The 12,069-nt window shown below is 36.8% G+C and overlaps 1 protein-coding gene across 3 annotated transcripts in view; it reads left to right on the top strand.

Moving 5' to 3' along the window:
• Window positions 1-2,151: 2,151 nt before the first annotated feature.
• Window positions 2,152-12,069, top strand: part of ZNF396 (zinc finger protein 396) — a 42,660-nt gene continuing 32,742 nt past the window's right edge. The window contains exon 1 of one of the 3 annotated variants that reach the window (XM_074265087.1): window positions 2,152-2,253. The gene's annotated coding sequence lies outside the window, so the exon portion shown is untranslated. Of the gene's footprint in view, window positions 2,254-2,481; window positions 2,634-12,069 lie in introns of those variants that run through there. The other 2 variants (XM_074265085.1, XM_074265086.1) reach the window with 2 other exon arrangements.

The following is a 12,069-nucleotide window of genomic DNA, read 5'->3' on the forward strand; positions in this document are numbered from 1 at the left end:
CTTGTAAGAATCCTTGTTTCAAGTAGAGTTCTGGCCCATTACAAGCAACAAGAAAACATCTACAAGCAAAACCTCAAAAAAAAACACAAACCTCTAATCCCTTCCCTGAGCTCCTTTCCAAGTGTCAATTAGACTCTATCTAGATATCTCTCTAGCTTCTTAAATTCAACACGTCCCCAACTGTCAAGCCAAGTCAGTAAGTACGTCCTATGTGGCACTCCACTAAGCAAGCACTAGTGATAGGCAAAAGTAAAACAAAATCAGTACCTTCTCTCAGGAAGCTCTAAATCTAATGGGAGATACAATTTGTAAATAACAATATACAAAAAAAGCTATACTGTATGTATAAATTGTAAATAATCATATAAGAAAGGCATTAAAGGTGGTTGGGAAAAAATTCTTGAAGAAGGTGAAATTTTAACTAGAACTTAAAAAAAGCACAGGGAACCCAGAAGACAAGGATTGAGGAGGAAGGGAAATCATATGTAGAAGAGTCAGTAAAAATGAATAATCAGAAGACAGGATGTCCTGTAGTACAATAAGGAAGCCAATGTCACAGGATCAGCAAAGTAGAACAGATAAAGTTCTTAGAGGACTAAAAAAAGGAGAAAGGAGGAGGAAAAGTTTAACGAATAACCAAATAAGATTTTATATTTGATCCTGGAGGTAATAGTAACTATGCAGTTAATACTGAATATGGTGATACCATAGCCAGCCTTCACTTTTAGAAGGAACAATTTGACAATTGACTGGAGGATGGATTGGAATGGGAAGAGACTTGAGGCAGGGAGACCAAGCAGAAATCTATTGCAAGCATGAAGCTGCATCAGAGCAGTGACAGTGTCCGAGAAGGGGTCATATAAGAAAGCTGTTACAATTGTATACCTGATAATAGATTAGATATGGGGAGTGAAGGAGAACCGTTGAGTATGACAACTATATTTCCAACTCATATGACTAAGAGGATTGTGGTGGCCTTGATAGTGACAGGAAAGTTAGGCATAAGGGAGAGTTTGAAGGCAAAGCAGTTCTGAATGTTATATTTGATGAGACATCCAGTTAAAGATAAACAAGTAGTTGGGAAAAGGAAACAAGGTCAGAAGGGAAGTTGGGGCTGGATAAATTGATCAGAGAATTATCTACATAGAGATGATAATTAAGTCCAAGAGATCATCAAGTGAAAAAGTATAGAAGGAAAAGAGAAGAGGGCCCAGTACAGAATCTTGGGGAGCACAAGTTTAGTGAGTATGATGTGGGTAAAGCTCCAGCAAAAGAGACTGAAAAAAAAAAATCAGTTAGGCAGGAGAACTAGGAGAGAGCAGTGTCACAAAAACAGTAAGAAGAGGAAGACTGACACAATTAAAAGGCTGCACAATGTAACTTCTGAAGGCCCTCTGTTTTCAAAAATGAAGGAAGATCTATTAGATTTAGAACCTTTAGAGTGGGTGGTTTCAGTTGAATTATGTATTGTAGAGATGCACTGCAGAGTTGAGAGAATAAGAGGAACGAGCTTCTCCTCTAAACTTCCTAAATTTTCTTCAAGGATTTTCTATTTCCCCCTCTTACCCAAGCCTTCATGCCTATCTTTGTCATTTTACTCTCTCAGCCCTTATATATTTTTGCCAGTTCCCATCAATATTACTTTAACAAACTCTCACATCCATTAAAAAAAAAAAAAAAAATCAATTCGCACCACCTCTACCGTAATTGATACCTCCCGGTCTCCTAACTTGCACTTTCTTTCCCTCTCCCATTATCAATCATAACTCCTTTGTCCAGACAAGCTGTTCGCCCAAACTTATTCAGAACTCGAAGAGCATTTTCATAGGTCTCCCTAAGCTTTTTCTTGGAAGTTTTCCCAGAACCTGCCCCCAACACAAAACGCTCTCTCCCTTTGCAGCTTTTCCTACTACATTTTGGTTCGGCCTTTTTACACCTCCTGTTTCATTGCACTTATTCGCCCATATATAAATTCCCATTAAAACGGCAATCTCCTTAAATGCAGTGTTTATGTTCCTCTTTTTTTTTTTTTCCCCGCCTATTTTTGTATCCCCAACTGCAGTTTTTCACAGTGGAAGAACTAAAATATTTAAATTTAATTCCCCGCCCTCATCTCTACGGCAACCATCAGAACCCACCCTAGTTCAAGTTGACCTGGAAACGGAAGTAAATAGTCACTGCTACTTCTGGAAGAACGTTTTCTAGAGGTCTTTCTACGTAGAAAAGCTGAGCTGTCTTCTTCATAGGCCAAAGGTGAGAATGAGGAGTGGGTGTGGATGGTCTGTGGTGGGGCCGAGCCAAGGAAGCATGGTTCTTATTTTCTTTAGGTAGAAGGAAAGATTCCTTTTAGCATAATGTCAAAGAATTTCAAGGAAGGCTGAAGAAGGAAGCGAGAAAAGACTAAATCTGTGTCTCTCCATGGCAGTCCAAACACACCTTTCCTCTTTTTTTTCTCTTTAGAGACTATCGGTCTCTTTGAGAACCTGGGCTTGTCGCTGAGGATTCTGGGTGTTGTTCGGGGTAGGGGATGGAATGTAAGTGGGGATCTGCGCGGGGATTTCTGGGACTTGTAGTGCTGGTAGGGCGAGTGCATACTAGGGCTGCCGCTTGAAAGAGTCTTCTTGGAATCAGAGGTGAGTACTGGCCTAGGGACCCCCACATCATTGAGACTCCCTCACATGTTATATCCCAGTGGCACTAAAGAGATTAATCTATCTTCTATTGCATCATTAAAGTTAGAAATCTCTTAGTGTCCTGTTAGTATAAGAAACGTTATTTGACAACCCAGCTCCTGCTTCCTTTTCACCTTTAGTTTTTTTGGCTCTGTATCATTTACATATTTACAGGGAAGACAAGATTAGGAAGAATCCTAGAATCTAAATTTTAGGACTCAAATGAACTAAAAGATCATATAGCCCATCTCAGAGAAAAGAAAAACAAGGAAAAGGGGAAGCATTTCCTGAGAAGAAAAAGGAAAACAAAAAACAAAAAAAAAAACCTTTAGAACAGGAGCACACCCTCTCTGGAAGCCTTGGAATCTGATAGGTTTAGATCTCAGAATTAGGAATGGGAAATATGGATGGTTTCTAGACCTTCTGCTGTTAAGGGTTCATTCTAGACTCTTGGGAGTTTGTTCCCATTCCTTACTGGAGCTTGAGATTCATAATAACAGTGGATCATGTCAGTCCATTAGTCAATCAACAAAAATTCATTAATATATTAATATGCATTTTACTAAGCTCTGTGGATACAGACACAAAAAATGAAACAGTTCCTGCTCTCAAGAATCTTACATCCCAATGGAGAATGGTATCATACAAAATACCTACAGAATACATACAAATTAATATAAGATAACTTTGTGAGGGAGGGACTAGCAGTTGGGCTTCATGTGAAAAGCTGAATTGAATCTTGAAAGAGGTCAGGGATTCCAGGAGACCAAGAATTCATTACAGCCATGGGTGATAGCCAATTTAAAAGAGCTGGGATCTGGAAATGGAATGAAGTGTGATCATCAATAAATTATATCATGGAGTATGGGAAAGGGAGTATGTCTAAGAACCTTGGGAAAGTAGGAAAAGTTCTGGTTGTAAAGTGCCTTAACTGCCAAAAAAAAAAAAAAAAAAAAAAAAAAAAGATTTTATAGAGGCAATTTGCATTGGAATAAATTGAGAGAATTGTCAGGTGACATCTGATCTGTACAGTAATTTTGGCAACTGTATGGAAGGTGACTTAGAATAGGAAAATACTTGAGTCAAGGAGACTATGTAAATGGTAGGCTATTCAAAAACTATAATGAGAAATAAGGATCCAAATTAGGGAGATAACAGTGTGAGTAGAGTATATTGATGAAAAAGAAAATACAGCATCTGATGACCAGTTTCATATGGGGGCGAGGAGAGAAAGGATTCAAGAGTAATACCAAAGTAGGAAATGTGGTTGTTTGGAAAGATAATAATGCTCTTGACACTAATAGGGAAATTGGAAGAGGGGGAGGGACAAGAGATAGTGGGTTCTATATTAGACAAGTTGAGTTTTAGATGATTTATGGGACATCCAGGTGGAAATGTTTTATTACAGGGATCAAGGAGGTTGAAAATTTAAGAAAAGACCATTAGATTAGATTTGACAATTAGAACACGGTTCATTGGTAACTTTGGAGAATTTGAAAGCCTGATACAAAGGATTAAGAATAAAGGAAGAAAGGGGCAGCTAGGTGGCGCAGTGGATAGAGCACCAGCCCTGAATTCAGGAGGATCCGAGTTCAAATGTGATCTTAGACACTTAACACTTCCTAGCTGTGTGACCCTGGGCAAGTCACTTAACCCCAACCTCAGGAAAAAAAAACCAAAAAACAAAGAATAAAGGAAGAAGTGGAGGTACTAGAAGAATAGATGGCCCTGAATAGACCAAAATATACTTTAAATCCTTTCCATGGGATTTTTTAGATTTTATGGTTTAAACTCTAAAGTAGAATCTACAGCATACAAAAAGTAACATTTAAGTACTGCAATAATAAAAACAGTGGTCATTGATTGTCTTTTGAATTCAAACATTACTGCCCATTGCACTACGAAATTATTTTGTAATGATAACATTAATATTAATATGCATATTAATATCATATGTAATATCCTCAATGCCTTATAACCAAACCTCAGCCAATGCTCACCCTTCTACTTAGGTTTTTGAACCCATCCCTTCTCATCTCCTCCATGAACTTATTCCTTTGATCTTCTCTTTTCCCTCCCTAATTTTCAAACTCTTCTTGTTATTTATCCTTTGACTTTAGGATAGAGAATCTTATTCATTCATCTTTTGTCTAAGAAGACTGATGATGATATGGGTGAGGTCTTGGCTTGCACATGAATTGGATTTAAATGAGGCAGAATTGCACAAAGATGTCACCCTCACTTTCTCTTCCTGAATCATAGAAGTCCAGTGGCAGGACAAAAGTTAATATGACTGGAAATGGCCCAAGATGCAGTGGATAGCAGTGATGTCTTTGATATCTGACTGAGGTCTAAATGTGAGGCTCTGATATCTCCAGTGTGCCTGAAGGATGGAGATCCTTCACGGCCATTAGAACAAATTGTTCTCATCCTCCCATTCTGCTGGGAGGAGTTTTCATATGCTTGAGGTAGAGATTCCCCCTAACTGACAGGTTTGAGGCCTACCCTCAGTCTTGGCTAGCTTATCTGCTAAGACAGTTTTCTGGGTTATGACTGCTGCACATGTTATAACTTGTCGGAGCCACAGCTGAGGGTTCAGTGCACCAAAAGTGGATGAACAGTCCTGAAAGTTTGATGAGAACCCTCTTCTTACCCACTGCAATGGCCTACAGATAGGCACTGGTTTCCTAGTTTTTCTTTATTTCAAAGTTAACTCTCAGAAAAGCTCCAGGTTTTTATATCCTACTCATTTTGAGAGAAGTCGGGTAACATCTGATCTGCACAGTAATTTTGGCAACTGTATGGAGGGTGACTTAGAATAGGAAATTAAATTTTTGTTCCTACAATTCCACTTAATCTTTTCTACAAGGTCATTAATGATTTTTTTATTGATTAATTCAGTGATCTTTTCTACAAGTCAGCACCAAGTATCCTCTGTGCCAGGAATTTCTCATTCTTCTTGGCCCTTGCAATTTTTGATACTGTTGACCCTCCTCCCTACTCATTTTTTTTTTTAAATTTATTTTATTATAGCTTTTTATTTACAAAACATATGCATGGGTAGTTTTTCAACATTTACCCTTTGCAAAACCTTCAGTTCAAAATTTTCTCCTCCTTCCCCGAGCTTCTTCCCCTAGATCTCCCCACTCTTTTTATGGCTTTTTTCTTTCTGGGTTTTTGTGATACTACTCTCTTGTGCTTCTTCCTCTCTGACCAAACTTTCTCAGCACCCTCCATGTTCTGACCCTTATATGAGTCTTGATTTGTCTGAGGTTCTCTTTGATATTGATATTCTTGTGAATTCATTCTGTCACCTAATTTTCCCATTTCTGGGAAGTTTCAATGGTTTTCTAGCTACCCAGATTTAGTACTTTTGAGTCATCCTCAATTCTTTTTCATTCACCATCCCTCCTTTATATCAAATTAGTGGTCAGGTCTTATCTACTTCTTCAATATCTTTCCCATTTATACTTTCCTCTACACTGACATCCCAATTACCCTACTTCAGACATTTATCACCTCTTCCTTAAATTATTGAAATAGTCTCCTAATTTGTTTTCATCCCACCTTTCCCCCTTTCCATATATTTTCCACAGAGTCAATAAATTGATATTCCTAAAGCACAGATCCAATGATGTTACTCATCTGTAAGAAGCTTCAGTAAATCCCTATTTGCCTGATAAAACACAGTTTCTAGTGGCATTTAAATCTATTCATAAGCAGTTTAGAGCCTAATTCCACCTAATGCTTTCTATGCTCCTGGCAATCTGGTCTACTTAATGCCAATCATACATGAGATTCCATTTTTCACCTCCATGCTTATGCAAATGCTGTCCTGCATGCTGCACCACCTACCTGCCCCAACATTCCTTTTGTTTTTTGTTTGTTTTTTATTTTGAGTTTCAAATTCTAAGCCTCCCTTCCTCCCCTTCTCTTCTTTGAGAAAACAAGCAATTTGATTTAAATTATACATGCAGTCATGCAAAACATTTCATTATTAGCCATGTTACAAAAGAAAAGCAGTCCCCAAATCCCCAGTAATAATAAAGTTTAAAAAGTAGACTTCAATATGCATTCAGATTCCATCATTTTTTTTTCCTTTTTAAGTGGATAGCATTTTTCATTTTAAGTCCTTTGGAATTGTCTTAGATCATTGTACTACCACTCTAGCTAGTTTGCTAAGCCATACACAGTTGATTATCATATAATATTGTTGTTACTGTGTTTTCTCCTGGTTCTGCTAATTTCACTTTGCTCACATATTTGGATTCAACATCTAGAGAGAGAACCATGAGACTGAATGTGGATCGAAACAGAGTATTTTCACCTTTTTTTAATTTGCTTGCTTGTTTTTTTTTTTCTTTTGTTTTTTTTTTCCCTTTTGGTCTGATTTTTCTTGCACAATATGACAAATATGGAAATATGTTTAAAAGGATTGTACATATTTAACCTATATCAGATTGCTTGCTGTCATGGGAAAGGGGGAGGTAAGGAATGGAGGGAGAATTTGGAATACAAATTCTTAAAAAATAAATAAATACATATATAACTTGAAAAATAAAATGCAATTGAGATTTTAAAAAGAACACTCTTTGCAGATGATATAATGGTATACTTAGAAAACCCCAGAGATTCTAATAAAAAGTTATTAGAAATAATTCACAACTTTAGCACAGTTACTGGATACAAAATAAATCCACATAAAACCTCAGCATTTTTATACATCACCAACAAAATGCAACAGCAAGAGATACAAAGAGAAATTCCATTGCAAACAAATGTTGAGAGTATAAAATATTTGGAAATCCATCTACCAAAGAAAAGTCAGGAATTATATGAGCAAAATTACAAAACACTTGCCACAAAAATAAAGTCAAATTTAAATAATTGGAAAGACATTCAGTGCTCTTGGATAGGCCGAGCGAATATAATAAAGATGACAATACTCCCCAAACTAATCTATTTATTTAGTGCTATACCAATCAGACTCCCAAGAAACTATTTTAATGACCTAGAAAAAATAACAACAAAATACATATGGAAGAATAAAAGGTCGAGAATTTCAAGGGAATTAATGAAAAAAAAGTCAGATGAAGATGGTCTAGGAATACCTGATTTAAAGTTTTATTATATAGCAGCAGTCACCAAAACCACTTGGTATTGGCTAAGAAATAGACCAATTGATCAGTGGAACAGATTAGGTACAAAGGACAAAAAAGGGTATATCTATAGCAATCTAGTGTTTGACAAACCCAAAGATACCAACATTTGGGATAAAAATTCATTATTTGAAAAAAACTGTTGGGAAAACTGGAAATTAGTATGGCAGAAATTAGATATGGACCCACACTTAACACCATATACCAAGATAAGATCAAAATGGGTCCATGATTTAGGCATAAAGAATGAGATCATAAATAGATTAGAGGAACAGAGGATAGTCTACCTCTCAGATCTGTAGAGGAGGAAGGAATTTATGACCAAAGGAAAACTAGAGATCATTATTGATCACAAAATAGAAGATTTTGATTACATCAAACTAAAAAGTTTCTGTACAAACAATGCTAATGCAAACAAGATTAGAAGGGAAGTAACAAATGGGAAAATATTTTTACAGTTAAAGGTTCTGATAAAGGTCTCATTTCCAAAATATATAGAGAACTGACCCTAATTTATAAGAAATCAAACCATTCTCCAATTGATAAATGGTCAACGGATATGAACAGACAATTCTCGGACAACTCTGAGATACCACTACACACCTGTTAAGATTGGCTAAGAAGACAGGAACAAATAATGATGAATGTTGGAGGGGATGTGGGAAAACTGGGACACTGATACATTGTTGGTGGAGTTGTGAAAGAATCTGGCCATTCTGGAGAGCAATTTGGAACTATACCCTTTGATCCAGCAGTGCTACTACTGGGCTTATATCCCAAAGAAATACTAAAGAGGGGAAAGGGACCCGTATGTGCCAAAATGTTTGTGGCAGCCCTTTTCGTAGTGGCTAGAAACTGGAAGATGAATGGATGTCCATCAGTTGGAGAATGGTTGGGTAAATTATGGTATATGAAGGTTATGGAATATTATTGCTCTGTAAGAAATGACCAGCGGGATGAATTCAGAAAGGTTTGGAGAGACTTACATGAACTGATGCTGAGTGAAATGAGCAGAACCAGAAGATCACTATACACTTCAACAACAATACTGTATGAAGATGTATTCTGATGGAAGTGGATATCTTCAACATAAAGAAGATCCAACTTACTTCCAGTTGATCAATGATGGACAGAAACAACTACATCCAGAGAAGGAAGACTGGGAATTGAATGTAAACTATTAGCTCTATTGTCTAGCTACCCAGGTTACTTATACCTTTGGAATCCAATTCTTAATGTGCAACAAGAAAATTGGATTTACACACATATATTGTAACTAGGTTATATTGTAACACATGTAAAATGTATGAGATTGCCTATCATCTAGGGGAGGGAGTAGAGGGAGGGAGGGGAAAATTTGGAAAAATGAATACAAGGGATAATTGTTATTAAAAAAAATTACTCATGCATATATGCTGTAAAAAAATTTTTATAATTATACAATTAATATTAAGAAAAAAAAGAGATTTTAAAAAGGAACTTAAGCTTTATAATTCCTCCATCTCTCTTTAGGCTACATTTCTCTCCATCTCTTTTAGGGTTCCCCCCTAAGTTATGGTTTCCTCCCTTTTTCTGCTGTTATCACAGTATTATGTTCTTTTAGTTACTTTAATATGTTTTTTCAGGTGGTCTTCTTCCCATAGGCTCTCTTCTTTTTAACCCTTGATTTTTCTCCTTATGTGTTTCCTTTTAGAGTTTTGTTCTCTCCTGCTTTTATCTGTTATATAGTTTCATCTATTTTTTTTTTTCTTCTTAGTTAGATTTTCCTTCTCCCTTTTAGCTACCGTGTTTCCCCGATAATAAGACACTGTCTTATTATTTTTTTGGGACTAAAAAACACCAGAGGGCTTATTTTCAGGGGAGGGCTTATTTTAATGAACATTGACAGCAATTTTAATAAACAGGTAAATGTGAACAAAAATTTTTTTACCTTTATTCAATAATGATCATGTCATCTTCTTCAACAACATCGTCATAAGTATCCATACCCTGAATTCCAGCCTGGATGTCTTGCGCCAGCAAGCAAATCACCAGGGAAGAAGAGGATGACGCGCTCACTGCTGCAGCTCTGATTGGATGCAGCTCGGAGCGCGACGTGCGTTTCACCCGGGAGGGGAGGGCAGCGCTGCTTACTGAAGGTACCGCTACGCAGCATATAGCGCAGGGGATCACCATGATGACCGTTTTCATAGTAAGTTCGATAGGGCTTATTTTCGGGGGAGGGCTTATTTTAGCGGAATATTAAAGAGTATGTGGGTGTCTTATTTTCAGGATTCTTATTATCGGGGAAACACGGTAGTACAGTTCATTAAGGTTTGGGTTTTTTTTTAGTATTTTATTTTAATTTGTTGTGTCCCTTTTGAAAAATAATTTTTCCCTCTTCATTTTCCATGTTCTCTTTCTGTTTATTCTAGATCAGGGGTGGGAACTTTTTTTCTGCCAAAGGTCATTTGGGTATTTATAACATCACTCACAGGCCATTCAAAATTATCAGTTTATAGAACTCAAGCAGTGGGAGATTGTTGTACCTATATTTAGCTTTCAGCTCATTGTCTGCAGTTGCCTTAGTAAATGATTTTGTGGGCCTGGTTTGGCCATTCCCTACCCCAGCTCAAGACCCTAATTCTTTTATTTATGACCCCTATTATCATATGGTCTTTCGCTTTTCTCTGTATTCTTCAATTTTCTAAGGGTTTCCTTCTAAGCTCTTCCCTTTTGGCACTTTCTTCCATTCTTTTGTCGGGCTTATTCTTTTTCCATTGTGCTTCTCTCAGAACAATGCTAATTAATATTGGTTATCAGAGCACATTCTGCCCTATGGGAAGGTGCCTTCCTACCTACACTGATCTATACCTTTTTTTTGTTTTTCTTTTTCTATATTTATGTGGAAATCTCATTCTTGGGTCCATGGTCTGCCATTCCTATAGGTGCCAGTTGTTCTCAGAAGTTCCAACTCCCTACTTTCTTCACAATAAACTTTTCAGGCACCAAAACCCTTAGACTTTATCAGTGTAAAGTCTTCATTTCCCTTCACTTATATGAGCATTCATCAGTAGAACTCTCTCCCACCTTCAAAGTAAGGCTTCTTTCTTTTTCTCCCCTTTTCAGTCTTTCTCCACTCTTCCTCATCCAGTTTCCTATAGGTTATGTTTTATTAAAATTCTTTGAGGTTCTTCTTCCTGGAATCTAGTACTTTCACTGTCTTTTTTTTTTTTTTTTTCCCCCTCTTTTTTCTTATTGCTTACTTCTGACTTCTCCAGTTTCTGGTCAGCATAATCTGGGTCCATAGTTATGGGTCTTATAAGAAACAAGTAGAAGTGGTGCAGCTTTCCATTTTTTCAGGATAAGCCCCCCCCCCCCAAATGCAATATTTTCCTCTAAAAATTCCCACAATTGAATAAAATTTTCTCACAGGACAGAAAATGAACTAGAACTATAATTGAATAGAAAGGAAACTGATATTCCCTGTCTATTGGAATAGCTCCAATATATTGGCGCTATTCTCTCTTCCCCTTCTAGCTTGAAAATTGTAATCTTTCCTCCAAGTAGAAATCAATTTACTTAGTATTGTATCCAACTAGGATAACTAAATTGTTATCTTTTAAATAGTTGGTTTTTTATTTTTTAATTGGTTTTTAATGTATAAAAATCTGTTTTCCTCTGTATTGTTAAGCAATTAGCATGAGTTGTTTAATAAATTGACAGGCTTAGTAGCCCAAACCTTTATTTCTTCACTTATTTTATTTTTTACCCATGAGGGTTTTCTTCAATGCCTTAGAGGTTACTCCTGATTCAGAGTCACCTCAAATTGCCAGTTTTTCCTTGTTTGGACTGGTTCTTTCCTCCTGGGAGTTAGGTCTTCCGACTTTTATAGGACATATCCTATAGCTTTTCTTTCTTTCTTTCTTTCTTTTTTCTTTGAGGTGGGGATGAGGATGGACAAACAGAGTTAAATGACTTGCTCAGGGTCATATAACTAAAAAATGTCCAAGGCTGGATTTGAACTCTGGCCCTCCTGATTCAAGGCCTGGTATTTTGTCCTGTATTATTTAGCTGTCCCACTGAGCTATTTTAGTATTAGAATATTTCTCTAACATCGTTTATAATCAGTTCTATTCCCAATTTGATCACCCTTTGGAATGCCTGGAAGTTAATAAATTTATTTTCATCTTAAATCTTTTCCTGCTCATCTCTTCTTCCTTCTGGTACTCACTTAGGCTTGGCTTCCTTCTGATGAC

The sequence above is a fragment of the Sminthopsis crassicaudata genome, chromosome 4, assembly GCF_048593235.1.
Source record: "Sminthopsis crassicaudata isolate SCR6 chromosome 4, ASM4859323v1, whole genome shotgun sequence".
In the NCBI taxonomy this organism is placed as follows: Eukaryota; Metazoa; Chordata; class Mammalia; order Dasyuromorphia; family Dasyuridae; genus Sminthopsis; species Sminthopsis crassicaudata.